The sequence below is a fragment of the Notamacropus eugenii genome, chromosome 5 (genome assembly GCF_028372415.1).
Source record: "Notamacropus eugenii isolate mMacEug1 chromosome 5, mMacEug1.pri_v2, whole genome shotgun sequence".
NCBI classification, from domain to species: domain Eukaryota; kingdom Metazoa; phylum Chordata; class Mammalia; order Diprotodontia; family Macropodidae; genus Notamacropus; species Notamacropus eugenii.
Genome location: NC_092876.1, coordinates 347,140,218 through 347,159,590, shown reverse-complemented (window position 1 = coordinate 347,159,590; position 19,373 = coordinate 347,140,218). Strand labels below are relative to the sequence as shown.

At 37.1% G+C, this 19,373-nt stretch overlaps 1 long non-coding RNA gene across 1 annotated transcript; it reads right to left on the bottom strand.

Annotated features, from left to right (window-relative positions):
- Positions 1-10,500: 10,500 nt before the first annotated feature.
- LOC140506595 (uncharacterized) lies at positions 10,501-19,304 on the bottom strand. The gene is made up of 2 exons (XR_011967989.1): positions 19,219-19,304; positions 10,501-10,574 (listed from the first exon to the last, which is right to left on the bottom strand). It is a non-coding gene; the product is annotated as an uncharacterized lncRNA (long non-coding RNA).
- Between the last annotated feature and the right edge of the window lie 69 nt (positions 19,305-19,373).

Below are 19,373 nucleotides of genomic sequence, written 5' to 3'. Positions count from 1 at the left end.
AGTCCCACCCCGAGATATTATTTTATGTGCTTATTTGCTATCCCTGTTATATTGCTGTAAAGTTCTGTTGACACCCTATACTCCCATTAACCTATGTAATGGATACAAAAGATCTTGGAGCCAAATTTCTTTGTTGCTATGATGGATTTGGCTTTCTGGTGTTCGGATTCAGCTTTCCGGCATTTAAATAAATGTTCTAGTTTTGTCTTCCATGTGGAGAGTCTGTTAAGTTTTGCAATTCAGAATTATGCCAGCATATTCATAACCACCCATAGGTGCTATGAATATCACATTGGTGCTACAGATGCCCTAAAGACTATTTATGGGCCAAAGACTTATCCTGCATTTCAACTACTCAGTGCTGATGGAGCCACACTGATTAATGATAAGGACATGATCTTAGAGAAATGGGCTGAACACTTCCATAGTGTTCTCAACAGGCCACCATCAATCAATCAAAGGTCACTGACCATTTACCTCACATTGAAGTCAATCACTCCCTAACTGAAGTTCCAACTGAAAAAGAGGTATTTATGCCATTAGACTCCTTTTATGTGGCAAAGCACCTGGTGCTGATTCTATTCCAGCTGAGATTTACAAAGTAGGGGGTCCATTGCTCATACAAAAGCTGACTGAAATTTTTCAGGTTAGATGGCAGGAGGAGGTTATTCCCCAAGGGTTCAAGGAAGCCTCCACTATCCATCTCTATAAAGGTAAAGGAAATAGATTGTCCTGTGAAAATCACAGAGGAGTTTCTCTCTTAGTCATTGCTGGCAAGATTCTTGCCAGAGTCCTCCTTAATAGACTGATCTTTTACCTGGAAGATGGTCATCTACCTGAGAGCCAGTGTGGCTTCAGAAAGGGTCAAGGAACAGTCAGTGTTTGCTGAGCAACAACTCCAGGAGAAATGCCAGGAGTAGAACAGAGTACACAATATTTGTAGATCTGGCCAAGGCTTTTGACACTGTTAGTTGTGAGGGCTTATGGAAAATTATGTCAAAATTTGGTTGCCCAGAGAAGTTCATCAATATTGTATGCCAATTTCATGATGGCATGCTTTCCTGGGTTCTATATAATGGACAGTGCTCTTGTGCCTTCCCAATCACCTGGATATGGAGTGAAACAAGGCTGTGTGCTTGCTCCTATGCTTTTTAGCATGACATGTTCAGCCATGTTGTCAAATGTTTTCAATGAGAATAAACATGGCAGCAAGGTCAGCTACTGAACTGATGATAAATTCTTCAACTTAAAAAGGTTACAAGCCAAGACCAAAGTGAAGGGAGTGTTGGTGCATGATTTTCTGTTTGCAGATGATTGTGCACTCAATGCAGCCTCTGTAGCTGAGATGCAACAAAGTATGGATCAATTCTCTGCTGCTTGTGCTAATTTTGGCCTAACAATTAACACCAAGAAAACACAAGTGCTCCATCAGTCACCACCATACCATTCGTATGTGGAAACATTAGTTACAGCAAATGGAGAAATTCTGAATGTTATGAAAACGTTCACTTACCTTGGCAGTGTACTTTCCAGGGATGTACACATTGATAATGGGGTTGACACATGCATTGCCAGAGCTAGCTCAGCGTTTGGGAGGCTCCAAAAGAAAGTATGGGAGAGAAGAGGTATTAGACAGACTACCAAACTGAAGGTCTACTGAGCTGTTGTGCCGATCTTATTGTTGTATGGCTGTGAAACCTAGACAGTATAGCAGCGCCATGCCAGGAAACTGAATTGCTTCCATTTGAATTGTCTCAGGAAGATTCTAAAGAACACCTGGAAGAATAAAATACCAGACACTCAGGTCCTTATTCGAACTAAATTGCTAAGCATTCAAACTCTACCTCAGAGAGTGCAACTCCAATGGGCTGGCCACATTGTTTTAATGCAAAACCTAACGCTTGCCTAAAAGAATATTTTATGGAGAACTCACGAAAGGCAAGCATTCACATGGTAGTCAGAAGCAGTGATACAAGGACGCTCTCAAAGTCTTTCTTAAGAAGTTTGGAATTGATTGTGTGATATACTAAAATACAGTCTAACCATGTCACCTTCTTATTCAATCAAATCTAGCAGCTCACCTTCAAGATCAAATAGAAAATCTTCTGGCTCTCAAAACCATTCATAGCTTGGCCTCCTCCTGCCTTTCCAGTCTTCTTACAGCTCCCTCCTACATACACATATTCATTAACCAGTGACACCAGGCTCTTTAATGTTCCTTGTCTAAGACTCTTCAATTCCAGACTCCATACATTTTCACTGGCTATCCTCCATGCCTGGAACTCTCTCATCATCTCCACCTTCTGTCTTTCCTGACTTCCTCTAAGTCTCAGCTAAAATCTCACCTTCTACAAGAAAGTTTTCCTTTCTTTACGTTGATTATCTCAATTTACCCTGCATATATCTTGTTTGTACCTAGTAGTCTCCTCCATTAGACTGTGATGTCCTCAAGAGCAGGAATTGATTTCTTTTCATTTCTTTGTAGTCTCAGCTCTTAACACAGTACTTAACATGTTTTAGGTGCTTAATAAACGGGAAAAGGGGGAGTTAAATCAATCAGTGAACACCAGGTTGTGGTCCAAGCAATACACTTTGCTAGAGAACATAGTCATTCTAGAGCTCAAAGGATTATTGTTATGCCAAGCTCAGGGCCCAGCCTGTTTTCTGGGCCTTAGCTCTGAGAAACAGGGTACGTCCAAAATATTTTGAGAGAAGTCAGAATTGTGTGATGGGGAGGGAATTCTAAAATGCTAAAGTTTAGAGAATGGGCAGGAACAGGAATCAAAAACAGGCAACACACTGGGGTCATAACAGGTGGGTCAAAAACAGGTGACACACTGAGAGAAACAACTAAAAACAGAATAAGTCTAGTTAGGAAAAAATAGTATATACATCCATTAGTCAGTAGCCAAGATAATAATAAAAAGCATAGAACTGTTCATGGTGAAGATAATTTATCATGTGACACCACCAACCTATGGATTCCTTTATACAGAGAACTGGGCATGCTGACCATCTCTAGTATGGACAGGTGTATCTTACTTAAAAGGAACAAGGAAACACAAGGAGATCAGCAAAATTTGACACAGAGTGAAGTAAGCAGAACCAGAACAACATACAAAACAAATAATGTGAAAAATACCAATAGAGAGCCAAACCCCAACTGTAATGATCAACCCTGGTCTTTAGAGAACAGATAATAAAACACATTTCCCTCCTCTTGGCAAAAATGCGAGGATTACAGGCAAAACATTGTAAATACTGTCAGACTTAGTCTTCATATTAGTTGTTTTGTTTAACTGGCTTTTCTTCATTAGAGAGGATTTGGGTCTAGGAGGGGTGGGATGGCAGATGGGAGAATGTATCTCTATTCAGAAATAACTGATGTAAACATGAAAGAAATAAAACTCATTCTTCAAAATAAACAAAAAGAAACCAAATAGATGGAAAGTGATAATGGAGTAACATCATACGTTAAGACATATTCATGTGAGGAAATCCATTAACCAAGGGAGGGGTTGGCAGTGGGACATAGGTGTGAGCATTTGAATAAGAACTGATAGGAGAAGAAATAGAAGCACAGAGAAATAGATGAAGTGTTTGAAAAAAATTAAAAACTTGGAATAGACCTATGATAAATTAGGAATAGGGGACTTCATTAACCCAGATATCTGCTGGCATAGTCTTTCTCTGCTATGGGCAAAGCAACTGATAAATTCTTGGGCTGCCTTAAGAGTAATTTTATTCTTTAGAAGGTAGAGAAAGCAGTAAGTAGAGATGCTAATCTATTCCTAATTCTGAAGAACTATTTGTTGATGGGAACCTTGAGAGGAGGTGATAACTCAATCTTGGAATTTATGAGAAAGCATGAAAGAAAAGTCAAACATAATATGACAGACAGCCTAGATTTGGGGATGAATTTCAGAGTTCCCTAAAAAATAAGCAGTTCCAGAAAAATAGTTCCAGGAAAAATAGACTGTCTTGTATGGTCTACAATCTTGCAAGGAAAATCAATCTAAGAATGATGGAAAGTTCTCAAGAATGAAATTCAAATAAAACAACATAAGCAATTCTGAAAAGTAAGAAAAAGTAAAATTACCTCAAGGGACTGATTGTGAATGTGCAGGATCCACTAATCAACTTAGATGTTTAAAGTATGTGTAGTAAGGGCTGTTGCCATGCAAGTATCATGGGGGTGTTTTTGTATGGCTCAAAGGGAGGCAGAATAAACATCTCTAACCTCTTTTACCCTCACCCTTCTCCAAGGGAGACTTTGATTCCTGCCAAGAGAAGAAGCAGAAGGTTGGAGTCAAAAGCTTTCACTACTCTGTTCCTCTCAGAGAGAGGAGGTACCAGACTAGGATTTTATCTCTCTGATTATTTAATGATCATTAGTCTAGGAGATGTAGTTTTTAGGTTCAAGCTAAATCTCTGATTACTGTTTCACTGAGGAGAGCAGCACCCCAAGCTTTGTATTCAAGACTTGACCTCTTTCCCACAAACTACGAGTTCCACAATGAATTCACAAAGCAAGTAGTAAAGAAACATATTTATCCAAGTGAATAGTAAAAGAAAAATCAGAGAAAGTATGCATAAAAGAATATACACCAGAATAAAGGAGCTCCCTCACTGGGAGTGAGATAACAGCTCAACTGAGAGGGAAAGAGAGAGAGAGAGACAGAGAGAGAGAGAGTCCTAGATCTCACTCAAGGGGCAACTCACCGAAATCTCCACTGCAGGAAAGTGGGGATAGGCACCTGGTGATTTCCAGTTCCTCTCATGTCAGCTTTTCCCCAGTTATCTTTTTCTTGAACAACCAACCGAAAGAGAAGTTGGCATCTTCCGCCTTCTCTCCTGAAACTGGAAGCCAGAAGTGCCCAAAGCAACTGCACAGTTCAGAGACTTGAGACCCAAAGAAATTAAAAAGACTTGAAGTCACTGAAGAAACTAAAGAGACTCAAAGGGCCTGGAACTCTCTTGCCCTTATCAACTTGGCCCCAACCCTCACACAGGTACAAGGCATTAAGGAGAGACCTCCATCCTTTGGAACTGACATTACATTCTAGTATGGAAAATAGAAACAAGGGCAAGTAAAAGAGAATGAATACAAAAGAGTGGTACCATACCATGAGAATAATGTCAGTAATGCTAAAGGTCAGAAGGAGCTGAGATTTGAGAATTCTAATCTTACAAAGGCATCATGGAGCTAGAAAAGTGTTCTCAGTTCAAGATGACTCTTTTGGCTCCATGTTGGGAGAAAGTAACAGACACTGTAATTAATAAGCTAAAGCATCCCAGGGATTACTGTCCTTCCCATGGGAAATGCATTACCCCCATTTCTGATTATCCTTTATACAGTTTACTATTCTGACACTTTCCATGTGACCTGGGACAGTCCATGTATAAACATACTGAGCCTCAGTATCCCTAGCTATGAAAAGAAGGCATAATGCTCCCTCTATCTATTTCATAGGATTGTTGTAAGGAAAGTACTGTTTAGGCTATAAAATGCCACATAAATGTGAAGTATTATAATTCTACTCATTTGTATACCCCACAGCACTTAATACGGTATGGTACAGTATGTGTTCAATAAATTCTTTTTAAATAAATGAATGAACTTGAAAAGTGAGGTAAGAGGGTTTCTTTAGCATAAACACAGAGATCACACTACTCACTTTGCTGACCATATAAACTATTGCTATGGTTTTCCGGCCCAAGGTAGAAATTAGGCTCATTAAATAATAAAAATAATTCATGACACCTTTAATATGTGCTGTTTTGCGTTGGAAACTGGCTTCCAAAGCAAGCTCCCAAATAAGTTTTTAATCAACTGCAGGGAAAAATCATGACTCTGCTGCTCCCTAGTGGAATGAAGAGTGTGCTGCCTGTAACAATCACCACTACATTCTTTCATTTGCTTACTAGGAAAAAATACCGTACTTTTCCAAAACACATATTTTACAATATAGCTTACCTTACTCAGAATTTCAAATCATTTTTTTCTTAAATATGTGACTGAATGAAAATTGCAGTTTATATTGAAAAATAAATACTTCCCTAAGTAAACAAAGTTCCTCTATATGGTAACAATCTAAACTCTGTGGGAGATCAGATATTGCAAGCATGTTCTCTCCTTTTAGTTTGCACTGAATTGGAATAAATGCGCAACGATGAGTCCTGTGGAGATTATGACACGCTACACATAATGAATACTACTGAAGTGCAGCTTAATTTTCATGGGCAGCATATTTTGGAATAAGTCCTATTTCAAATTTTGTGGCAAATTTAGTGGTTTCCAACATTAGGATATGGCTCGTGTTAAGATAACTGAGGGAAAAGAGCTATTTTCTTAAGCTCCCAGTCAAACAAGGACTAGGGCATGTCTTTTAGTGAGGAGGGAGGCAAGTGGAAAGGTCTCTAACCATTTCCTCCATTAGCCACAGCCACAGCCTTGACCATGTTGGAGGTATTTAATAGTGAACAGAGTACATGCATATCTAATGTGGTGTAGTGAATGGAACACTGGACCTGTAGTAAGGAAGAGTTGAGTTCAAATCCTACCTCAGATACTTACTAGCCATGTGACAGTGAGCAGATCACTTACTCTAGCTATGACTCTGTTTCTTTATCTGTAAAGGGGGAATAATAAGAGCACCTCCCTTCCCAGACTGTTGTGAAGGAAAAAAATGAATTAATATTTTTAAAGTTCTTTGCAAACCTTAAGACACTATATTATATTATATTATATTATACTATGCTATACTATACTATATTATAAAACACTATTGTAGGGCTTATTATAAATAGGCTTATTAGGCACTCAGTTAATCTGGATCCCTCCTCTACACCAAAGACTTTCTTTTTTCTTGTATAGCCTGGAACACAGAAAAAAAAGCCTGGGAAACAGAACTGCATTTCTATTTTCCTCTTATACCCTTTCTTCCTGGGGATTAACTGAGTCAATAGGACTACTGGGGAAAGGACAACTGAGTGGTCACTACTCAGGATTGTGGGGTAGAATTAGAAGGGACATGCATTGACAAAAGTCGGTACTAAAAGAAAAACTGAAAAGTGCGTGCAGAGTCTATCTATTTGCAGATATTTTTTGGAAACCTCCTTGGAATGCAAAAAGATTCATTCCGTTCAACAAATATTTATTAAGTGCATACTAATATAAAGCATCATTTAGAGTCTTAAGTTGCAGAGAAGATGTTGCCTTGGAAGAGAAATTTCAACTAACCCCCCCATGCCATGAAGTCTCAAAAGTCGCTTGAAAATAAAAAAATACAAAGCACTATGCTAGGTATTGAAGATAAAAAGACAAAAATAAAATTGTCCCTGTCTCTATGCAGCTTCCTTCTGGTGGAATTAATTTATCACTCTGATTTCTTTCTTGTTCAATCAAAAGGTCTTATTCTTAGTTGTCAATGTAATCTTAATCCACCACTAGCCTGATAACTTCTCCAACAAACAACGATGTCCCAAGGGCGACAAGGTGTCCATCATCCTCAGTTTTTGAATGGAATCCTAAAAAAGTGAGGAAGATGGCAAAAGAAGCCTGGCAAATTCTGGCTAGACAGAACCCAACTCTCTTCACAGTAAGAAAATGTGTCAAATGAAGTAAAAGAACAACATTCTAAAGGGGAGAATGAAAAATAAATTTCTACAAGGTAATTCACACACAACTTATTTTTTAAAACCCCACAAACACAGCACGATCTGCTTCTTATTCCACATTAGTTCTCATGCCACTGGCTCTTTGTCTGTGCTCATGGTGACTACTGAATTTTTTAAAAACTGGAACCAATTGAGATGGAATCAATAAACACCAAGGACCCTTTATCAACCACTTCTGGAAAAGGAACACCTCGAATGTAATTTGGCCCCAGAATCATCCGCACCTCAAAAAGAACAAGCTGAAGAGTTAAGCCTTCACGGAAGGGGAAAAAAGAAACAACAAAGCAACTAAGAATGAAGAATGCCTTAAGAAATGACTGACCAGATGAAAATACCTAACAGGATAAAGAAATATTATGGGATAAGAGACTCTCAGAATCAAACTCCGTAAGAAGAAAATTATTCTGCACCTACTAGAAACAGAACACAGAAAAGAATATGGAATTGCCATAGGAGCTGTGAGAGAGGTTAGACGGTCCAATAAAAGAACTGAATAGAAAGATGAGTAGGATAAATATTTTAGAATGAATTGCTAAAAACCTTAGTTAAGCAGTGACGACCCTGAAAAGGAGGAAATAGAATTTTAAAATTATATTAAAAAGCACTAAGCTGTATCTGGCACATAGAAGGCACTATGTGTTAGTTATTATTACAGTAATATTAAATATTAGAATGGATTCAAAATAGAAAAATCAGAAACAATAACCAACATTTATATAGCGCTTTAAGTTTCACAAAGCATTTTACATATTTTATTTTATCCCCCCAACACCATCTTCCCACTCAGATTTCCATTTGGGTTCTCCTGACTCCAAGCCTGGCACTCTATCCCCTCTACCACGTGACTGATCCTCTGGCTTTCCTTGTTAGTGGGAAAGATTTGACCTCAAGCTTTGCTACCTACTCTCTATGCAGCTTTGGTCAACTCTACTAAGTCATAAGTGTATATACACTAGGTGTTTGCTATGTGCCAGGAGCTCCGCTTGCAGCTGAATGTTAAATTATCAGGGTGAGCACTTGCAACTTGGAATTTGACAAAAACTGCTCATCTGGAAAAGCATATAGGTGGTGCAGTGGAGAGGGTACTGGACTTGCAAGCAAGTCTCATTTCTGTGAGTTCAAATCTGGCCTCAGACACTTTGACAAGCTACGTGACCCTGGGCAAGTCACTTTTTATCCTGTTTGCCTCAGTTTTCTCATCTGTAAAATGAGCTGGAGAAGGAAATGTTCAATCACTCAAGTATCTTTACTCATTCCAGTATCTTTGCCAAGAAAACCTTAAATGGGGTCACAGAGAGTCAAACTTAACTGCAAAGTGACTGAACATATCAGAACTTGATGATTGTCTAGACATAAGATAATGATGGAGAAATTGGTAACGGTGCAGTTTAAACTTAAAAATGTATCACACGTACTTTTTTTTTTTTTGCTGGAGAGCCACATGTTAAACAATTAGAAGTACATCCCAGACACCTGTGTAGCACTGCAGAATCCAAACCTTCTATTAGTTGAAATTCTTTGTGAAATTCTAGATACAAAAAAAGAAAAAATTAACACCATTTGGCAAGCCTAATGTGTGTGTGTGTAAAACATAATAATTTTTATATTTCTATTTATGTTGCATTACAATCATATCATATCGCATTATACATTTTATCATATGGAATTCTATAAAATACAAAGCATTTCCCTCTATACTCCTGGTACACAGAACTTATTGAGAGGTCCCAAGAATACTGCCTACAAATCATGTGTATGACACCTTCTATCTTCTCTTGAGCACCAACTATTATTTACAGTATCAAAACTTACTACAATATTGTCTGGACTGTGTGTGTCCCCATCACACTTTATGCTGCCTCAGTAGGAAAACATATAAAGAAATAATGAAAACCGAAAAATTGAAAATTTTTAAAATTTCAAATTCCTATAATGGAAAATAATAAATGTCAAATTCTGAATTCTGAAATTTCAAATTTTGAATTTCAAATGTTAAATTGTCCATTTCAAAACAAAAATACAATTTGAATTACAATATTACAATGTCAAAGTTCCTTTTTTATTTCCTTTTACAAAAGTCAATTCAAAATTTAAAAGTTAAAATTTTAAAACTCAATTTCAAATTTCAAACCTTCAAATTTCATTTTCAGAATTTCAAATTTCCAATGTTTAATTTTCAAATGTTCAGAATTTAGAATTTTAAATTTCAAAATTACAAATCACAAATTTTCAAAAATGTAAAAATTCTACATTTAAAATTTTGAAATTGAAATTCTGTTTTTCAAATTTCAGATATTCAAAATTCTGAATTTTGAGTTTTGCGTTTTCAAAATTCAGAACCTCAAATTTCAAAATACCAAATTTTTATTTTTAAAATGCACAATTTCAAATTTGAAAATTTTACATTACATTTTTTTTAATTCCACAGCTGCAGCCTAATAAATGGGTAGTTGGTGGCTCAATAGATAGAGCACCAGGCTGGGAATCTGGAAGATTTAACTTCAAATCCGGCTGCTGACCTTCAAATCCGCTCCCTGACACTTAATACCTCTGTCACCCTGAATCAGGTTACCAAACAGATTTCCATCCCAAATCTTATGTCATTCTCTACATATATACATAATGAAAATAAATTTGATCTTTTTCATATATATGTTAGTTATAATGTCTCATGTGAAACAGTATTGAATAGTCATATATATTTACATATTTTAAAGGACTTTTCCTCTAGATTGCTGGTACAGGAGCTGCTGAAATTTCTCAGAATTACTGCATCCAAATCATAATTGTTATGGCACCTTCAATTTTCTTTTGAACTCAAAGCACTATCTCCCGTGTCAAATTTTACTAGCGTTTTGTCTAGATTATGTTCGTCTCCATCACACCTGATGCACCTCAATTAAAAAACAAATGAACACAAATTGAAAATTTAAGAAATCAAACATTTTAATCTAAAATATTAAAAATTCAAATTTAAAATTACTTTCAAATATTACAACTTCTAATTTCAAAATGAAAAACTTCAAACATCCAAACATTTCAAATGTTCTAATTAAAATATAAAATTCAACATTTTAAAATTACAAAAGTTTATATTTCTAACTTAAAATTCAAAAACTTAAATTTCAAATTTTAAGTCTGAAATTTAAAAATTACATTTTTCAGGTCCAAAGCTGTACTTTCAAATTTTGAGATTTAAACATTTAAAACACTAAGGAGTATTTTCAAATATTCAAAAATCAAATCTTCAAATTTCAAAATCCAAATTCCAGATTTTCAGAATTTAAACTAGACAATAGTTCAGTAAAAAGTAGCTTCAACCTAACTCTAATGGGCAATTGGTGGCTTACTACATTGAGTACCAAGCCAAGAATCAGGAAGATGAGTTCAAATCTGGTCCCTGATACTAGCTTTCTGGGTGACCCTGAGCAGGTTACTGCATCCAACTGCCCCGCCCCCCTCCCTGCCTGTGTGTATATATATATATGTGTGTGTATATATATATACATATATATATAAAACAAAAATAAGTTTGCTTTTTTATATGTATTATTGTTATATTAAGTTATACAGAATTATATACAGTATAATTTGGCCAGTCTGCTCTTTGAGTCTCTCAGAACTTAAGTGGGCTCCTTCTTGGATAATAGCTGAAGGAGATCCTCACTAAAGCATGTCTTTATATCTTGGAGTACCCAAGGCTGACTTCATGCTACAATGGGATACTGGAGGCTTCCCATGCAGGAATATTAGGACCATCAAAACATCTCTGATCCCAGCATAACTTTTAACTTTTCAATGTGTTTCTTTGTTATTATAAAATACTGTTATACTTTCTAATTCCCAATTTAGAGATGATGGAATCAAGGATTAGTAAAGTAAAGAATTATTCAAGTTCACATGGTCAGCTGGCAACAGAATCAGGACCAGAATTTACATTTTAAGACGGAATACCCAAGACACCATGTGGGCTGTCTGAAGAATACTTCCATAAAAAAGTGGCTTCAGCCTATCCCTAATAAGTAGCTGGATAGCTCATTATATGGAGCAGAAATCAGAAACGCCTAAGTTCAAATCAGTTACCCTGGGTAAGTTACTTCACCCTGATTATCTCAATATATATATATATATAAAACAAAAATAATTTTTACATTTATTTCATGTCATTACAAATTGTATCATATTGCATTATATATTTTGTCATTTAGAATTCTATACAACATAATCATATATAATATATTTATACATATGATGAACTTTTCTTTTATATTTCTGGTACACAGAAGCTGTCGAGGGGTTCCAAGAACACTGCCTTCAAATCATACATGCTATGACACTTTCAATCTTCCCTTCAGCACCAACTATTATCTACTACAGTAGATACTACATTATCAAAATTTACTAGAGTATTGTCTAAATGGTGTTTGTCTCCCTTCAAAACGTAAAACTTTATTTCAGTGTTTAAAATTCTAAAACTTTTAAACAATAACATTGTTAATAATAATTAAAACATCCACAGTTTTTCTGTTGTGAGAGATTCAACCTGGGGCATACTGGAGTCAACTATAAAATTTGAAAATTAAAATAAAAAATGAAAAATTTGTCATTTTCAGTAGTCTTGTTGATTTTATTTCCTTAACATCACTCACAACCCTCTCTTCTCCATTCAGAATATCACCACCATCATTCATAATCTGCATTCACTCTCTTTCTTTTCTTTGGATTTCAACTTTGATCACTTCCTGTTTCAAGTCAAAATTTAAATTTTAAAAATTAAAATGACAAATTTCAGATTTTAAAAATTCAGGCTTTTACTTTTTAAAATTTCACATTTTTTAATTCCAAGTTTTCAAAATTTCAAATAGGCAATGGTTCCATAAAAAAGTAGCTTCAGCCTAATGGAAAATTAAAGGCTTAGTAGATAAAGCATCAGGCTGGAAATTAGGAAGATCTGAATTCAAATATGGTCCCTATCACCATGAGTCAGGTCACTGAACCAACTGTCATCTCCACCTCTCTCTACATACATACATACAAAATAAATTTGATCTTTTTCATATACATTATTGCTATGTAGAATTACAATCAATTGAATCATATATATTTATAGATTTTAAAAGATTTTCCCTCTGGATTGGTCCTAACACAGAAGTCAGTGAAAATTCCCAGGATTACTGCATCTAAATCATATTTGATATGAAAACTTCAATCTTCTTTTGAACTCAAAGTACTATTTCCAGTGTCAAATTTTGCTAGTTTTATCTAGATTGCCTTCACTTCTATCACACTTGATGCTGCCTTGCTTAAAAGCCAAATGAATAAAAATTGAAAATATCATTTTTTATTTCAAATTTTAAAAATTAAAATTTAAAATATCTCTCAAATGTTAAAATCTCCCATTTCAAAATTAAAAATCTCATATTTCTAAATAATCATTTCAAATGCTGAAATTTAAAAGATGAAATTCAACATTTTAAAATTTATATTTTTCTAATTTTAAATTTCAAAATCTTAAATTTCAAATTTTCAGATTTAAATTCTGAAATTTAAAAATTACACTTTCCAGGTCTAAAATAACATTTCCAAATTAAGAATTTTGAAATTTAAATTTTTTAAATGCTAATCTCAAAATCCAAATTCCAAAATTTAACTAGACAATAGTTCAATAAAAAGTAGCTTTGACCTAACTCTAATGGGCAGTTGGTGGTTCAATACATTGAACACCAAGCCCAGAATCAGGAACATCTGAGTACAAATCCAGTCCCTGACACTTGCTTGCTGGGTGACTCTGAGCAGGTCACTGCACCCAAGTGCCCCCTCTCCATATATATAACAAAAATAAATTTTCTTTTGTATATATTATTGCTATATTAAATTGTATAGAATTATATAGTATATTATCATGTATAATTCAATTATAAGTGTTGTTTGTGTGTCTTTTAAAGGTCTTTTCCTATATATTGCTGGTAAATAGAAGTCATCAAGGGTTTCCAGGTATACTGCCTCCAAATAGCATATTCTATGAAGCCTTCTTCCTTGAGTTCAAAGTACTCTCTCCAGGCTCAAATTTTCCTGCAGCTTTGTCTAGATTCTTTTGTCCATAACACACTTGACTGATTTGATAAAAAAAGAATGAATTTGCAACTAGTGTCTGTGATAAAGGCCTCATTTCTAAAATATATAGAGAACCGAGTCAAATGTACAAGAATACAAGTCATTCCCCAAATGATAAATGGTCAGGGGATAAGGAACAGGCAGTTTTAAGAGGAAGAAATTAAGGCTATCCATAGTCATATGAAAAAATGCTATAAATCACTATTGATTAGAGAGATACAAATCTAAACAACTCTGAGATACCACATCACACCTATTAGATTGGCTAACATGACAAAACAGGAAGATGATAAATGTTGGAGAAGATGTGGATTCATTGTTGGTGGAGCTATGAGCTGATCCAACCATTCTGGAGAGCAATTTGGAACTATGCCCAAAGGGCTACAAAAATGTGCATACCCTTTGACTCAGCAATATTGCTTCTAGGACTGTATCCCAAAGAGATCGTAAAAATGGGAAAGGGTCCCACATGTACAAAAATATTTATAGCAGCTCTCTTTGTGGTGGCCAAAAACTGGAATTAAGGGAATGTTCATCAACTGGGGAATGGCTGAACAAGTTGTGGCATATGAATGCAATGGAATACTATTGTGCTATAAGAAATGATGAACAGGAAGTCTTCAGAAAGGCCTGGAAAGACTTACATCAACTGATGCTGAGTGAAAGAAGCAGAATCAGGAGAACTTTGTACATAGCAACAACCACAGTGTGTGAGGAATTTTTCTGGTAGATTTAGTCCTTCATAGCAATGCAAAGACCTAAAAAATTCCCAATGGACTTTTGAGGCAAAACACTTTCCACATCCAGAGAAAGAACTGTGGAATTGGATCACAGATTGAAGCAGACCATTTTCTTTTGTGTTATGCTTTGTTTTGTTTCATAGTTTCTCCCATTCATTTCAATTCTTCTATTCAACATGACTATGGTGAAATTGTATTTAATAGGAATGTATGTGTAGAAGCTATATAAGATTGCAAGCCATCCCAGGGAGGGAGTGGGGATGGAGGAGGATAGGAGGGGGAGAGAGGAAAAAAATCTAAGATATATGGAGGTGATTATAGAACACTAAAAACAAATAAAATAACTATTTTTAAAAAAAAAAAATAAAATAAATTTTTAAAAAAAATAAAAACTTTAAATGAATCAAAAATCTAAAATTTTAAATTTTAAATTTTAAAAATTCCAAATATAAAAAGTTCAATATTTAAAATTCCAAAACTTTTAAACAATAGCATTGTTAATTATACTTAAACTATCCACTATTTCTCTGATGTCAGAGATGCAATCTAGGGCATACTGGAGTCAACTACATAATTAGAAACTTTTGAATTAAAAATTAAAATGAAAAAACTTTCTGTCGTTTCCCATATATCAGTAGTCTTGTTGATTTTATTTCCTTAGCATCACTCACACCCTTCTGCTTCTTCCCACTTAGAATACTACCACCATCATTGAGATTCTCCATTCATTCACTTCTTTTTTTCTTCAGATTTCAACTTGAGTCCTCCTGACTCCAAGCCTGGTACAGCCATGTGACTGATGCTCAGGCTTTCCTTGTTAGTGGGAAAGGTTTGAACCCGAGCTCTGCTGCCTACTTTCTACTCAACTTTGGTCTACTCTCATAGCCAAACCTACTATGCTTTAAGTATATATTAGGTGCCTACTGTGTGCCAGGAGCTCTGCTTGCAGTCAAATTGTCAGAGTGAACACTTACAACTTGGAATTTGGCAAAAAGTGCCCATCTGGAAAAGCACATAGGTGGTACAGTGGAGAAGATGCTGAACTTGTGTAATGGCAAGCAAAGTAGGATCTTTTCCTGATTTTGTTTTAGTATAATCAAGAAGTATAATGTTTCTATTTGTTCCAGGATCCATGGCCATTTAGAGTATAAGATCAAGGATCCTGGAAAGGTGAACTATGATGGCAAGCAAAATAGGATCTTTTGCTGTTTTTGCTTTAATATAATCAAGCACCTCTGATTGAATAAGGTGATTAAAGAAGATCTTCCCTACCCATTAATGGGCCTGGGAAGATTTGTAGGAAGGCCCACACCTTTTGTTAATGAGGCACTGGTTCTCAAGGGTTGTGATGCCCTCTTGCTCTAAAAAGTGTATAAGGACTGAGGTGCGGTTTTCCTTTGAGGCTTAGTTTTTGGAAGAAGGCTCGTGTGCCAGATGACACTCTGAGAAGCCACTAAGCAGCCCCTTGGTTTTGAAAATCCAGATGTTGGTGCTTCTCTCTCTGGTAACTATGTATGTATGTTCAGGCAGTTGCATCTGCCAGTTGATTTGTAATGTATGTATTGCCTACTATCAGACAGTTTGGAAGTACTATCTGTTGATCTTTATTTCTCCATATTTTCTCTGAAGTTCACGGTGCTGACTTTTTCCCCTCAACTAAGTGAATGACACATGTGCTTGATTAAAATGATTGTTAACTCCTCAAAAGTTGCTTTCCTTTTAGAAATGCAGATCTAAGAACCTGTGACAGCATGCCCCCCTCACCCCGCTCTGTATATGTCAGGGTGCTTACTGATACAACTTGCAGTCAGCAAATCTCATTTCTGTGAGTTCAAATCTGGCCTCAGACACTTTGATTAGCTGTGTGACCCTGAGCAAGTCACTTTATCCTGTTTGCCTCAGTTTCCTCATCTGTTGGGATTGGAAGCTCAATTCCGTGTGGACGGTCTCGGGCGGGTAAAAGTGGGACTTCTAAATCTTAGAGTCTTACGAGGCCCTCCATGAACAGCGGGGATCCGAGAAGGTCAGACTGAGCTAGCTCGGCTAGCTCGAGTATTTCCGCCTCTCCCCGGGAGATACGTGATGGGTGGAGTCTCCCTGCCCTCGAGGTCGTCCCAGATCTGGGCACACTATTGTTATCTAACAGCACGGTATTTAGATGCAAACTGTGCGGCTGAAGGTTAAGTAGGATTGAGGAAGCCTGAAAGCTCTCTTAGCACGTGTGGAGCCAAGAGGACAGTAGGCTCCGCTTCTTTTCTTTCCTCTCTCCCCTCCCCCTCTCTCCCCGCTTGTACTTCTACTTCCAATCCCTTAAGCTTAGCCTCCTTAGGAAATCTCCCCCTCTTCCTCCTAAGGAAGACCCCCCTGCACTTGTAACTAGACCCTGAAATAAAGCTCAACCCTTGTTCGACTCTGGAACATCCTTTCTCTCATATGTGCATCCGGTTTTGGCCAGCCGAAGACCTCGGAGGTGAGGTAAGAAAGACTCGGGTAGCCCAATACAGGCCTCTAGGCCTGGCACTCATCTATAAAATGAACTGGAGAAGGAAATGCCCAATCACTCCAGTATCTTTGCCAAGAAAACCTTAAATGGGGTCACAGAGAGTCAGACATGACTACAAAGTGACTGAACATATCAGGACTTGATTTATTGTTAGGATGGGTGTCTACACATAAGAAAATGAAGGTGAAACTGTTCATGGTACAGTTTAAACTTAAAAGTGTATCACACATCCTTTTTTGCTGGAGAGTCACATGTCAAATAGTTAGAAGTACATTCCAGACACTACAGTATAGAACTGCAGATCCCAAACCTTTTATTAGGTGATATTCTTTGTGAAATCCAAGATCCAAAAAAATTTAATACCTGTTATCCTCATCCTTTGTCCTTTCAGTTCTTAACTGGGCTCCTTCCTGGATGATAACTGAATAGACCCTCACCAAAGCCTAGTCAGAGCTAGTTTTTCATTTGTATCGTCTTGGAGAACCCAAAACTATCTTCATACTACAATGAGATACTGGAGGAATCCAACAAAAGAATACTGAGAACATTAAAACACCTCTCATCCCAACATAATCTTTTTGTGCTTGTTAATGTGTCTCTAATACAGAGAGTTCCACTTAAAGTAAAGTGACTTTATTATTCCCATTTTAGAGATGAGAGAATATAGGATAGGGAAGGTAGAAAATGATGCAGGTTGACATGGTCACCTGACAACAGAGTTAGAATTGGAATTTGCATTTTTTGAGAGTGAACACTCAGACCCCCCAACGGGGCTGTCTGGACAATAATTATATGAAAAAAGTAGCTTCAGCCTAACCCCTGACAGAACTTGGAATCAGTCCAATACCAATGTAAACCTAGTAGCCTGAGTGGAAATTAACTAAGAAAAAGCAGTTTCAACATTTTTTTGGTCAGTAGGTTACATGATATATGCCACCACTCTAAACCCTCCTTTCCCTATGTGCTATCTGAAAGCAAGTCAATCAATCATATATGTACCCTGACGATGGAAAAAAAAAAAAAGGAGGAGGGGGTAAGAAAATAGTAGCCTGCACAGTAAAAAGAACACTGGTTTGGGACTTCAAATTCCACTTCTGCTACATGTTACCTATGTAAATGATTTGACGAAAGAGCTCCTTATTTGTAAAATGAGGATTGAACTAGAATGTTTCTAAATTTGTACCTTCCAGCCCTCTGTCTACCAACCAGGAACAGTCCTCTTTCCCTTCTTTGACCTTTATTCATTAATCATCAAGGGAAGTTACTCCAATAGTTCTAGGGGGGAAATGCATCTTTGTTCCCCTTTCCTCATATTCTTCAGTCTCTTACTCCTCAAATTGCCTAATACCGACCACGTAAACAGGATCTCTCCCTCCTCTAATTTCTCATAACCCCTTGGACCCTACCATAACTTATCAAGAATACCTGTCTGCAGCTGCTGAGCCAACCTGTTGACTCCGAGATTAACTGGTGGCAAACTAAGAGGCACAGCAGACAGAGAACTAGAGAGTCAGGAAGACCTGAATTTAAATGCAGTCTCCCTCTTTTAAGCTGTGTGACCCAACGCAAGTCACTGTGACCTCTCTGTTGCCTGTCTCCTCACTCATAAAAGAGCATCTTCTTCTTCCCAGGGTTTATGTGAGAATGAATATTTGTAAATGCTTTGGAAAACTTACAAGTGCTAGCTAAATGCCCTAAGGTCCTGGAAGGCAGGAGCTGCCAATCTCCATCTTTGCAGTCCCAATGCTTCTTAAATGTTTATAGTACATTCCGGGCCCATTTCCAGAGATGACCTTACGTTCAGGAGAGAAGCAGAAGGGCTGGGGTTGCTGTGCGTTTGTCCTTCATTCTCAGAGGACCATGCCATCGAGATGATGACAAGACTTGGAGTTAGTGAGGGCGGGCCGGGCCAGGTCAGCAGCCTCACCTCCTTCTCCTGAGTCATCTGGGTCCAGTGGCCAGATAGAGCTGGCCCAGGATGCACTGGGAGACCTTGGCCCGCTCAGGCCCAGGTCTTATCACACTCTCACTTGGAGCGAGATACACCCACTCAGTGAAAGGGCCCCTTTAATAAAAAAATAAAAAACCAAACTGGGAGGGGAAGTCCTTCCAGGTTCCCGAGTAAAAGAGAAACAATGGAGGTCGACGTACTCGCTCAATAAAATAGCAAAGCAAATATACCTCGCCTTGCTGACAACCACTACCAAGATGGGGTGCCTGGTTCTCGGGGGCACTGGCTCATCTCCGGGCTTCTCTGAGACTCTAGGAGAAGAGGGTGGGAAGCAGGAGCCTGCGCAGACAACAACAGCGCTCAGTGGAACCCTAGGCCCTAGAGA